Source organism: Agelaius phoeniceus, chromosome 8 (assembly GCF_051311805.1).
Source record: "Agelaius phoeniceus isolate bAgePho1 chromosome 8, bAgePho1.hap1, whole genome shotgun sequence".
NCBI lineage: Eukaryota > Metazoa > Chordata > Aves > Passeriformes > Icteridae > Agelaius > Agelaius phoeniceus.
The window spans coordinates 17185319-17185877 of record NC_135272.1 but is presented as its reverse complement, the minus strand read 5'-3'; positions in this window follow the sequence as shown (position 1 = coordinate 17185877).

Below are 559 nucleotides of genomic sequence, written 5' to 3'. Positions count from 1 at the left end.
AGGCGCCGTTCGGGCTCGGGCCCCGCCCCGGGGAGCAGCGGCCCCGCCCCGAGCCCCGGCTGCGAACGGGCCCCGCCCGGGACAGCAGCGGCGAGCGGGCCCCGGCCGAAGAGACGAACCGGCGCTAAATGCAATGCAAGCTCAGGAACAGCAGGCTGGGTGTAAAATGACGGATGTACAACCAGACCCGCCCTGTAGAGACACAACTAGGAATCAAATTAATGTCAGGAAATCACTATTGCTATAGATCTACTAATTGAAATAGATTAACAACTTTAACCACAGAGAAACAACTAGAGAAACGCTATTTCCTCCAACGTGGCTTTGTATATGCATCATTGTATCATACATACCTGTTGTTGTATATGTATCTAATAAAGAAAAAAATAAACAAGAGTTTCAGCTCTACACCACTGTATTATTACTTACTGCACGGCAAGTTCCAATACTTGGAAGCAGTATCAAAGCTCTTAGGTATTTTATAATTCTGGCATACTTAAATCATAAGTCACACTGTTGTATCATACTTTTGAGGAATTATAAATAAAGGATTAAAAAT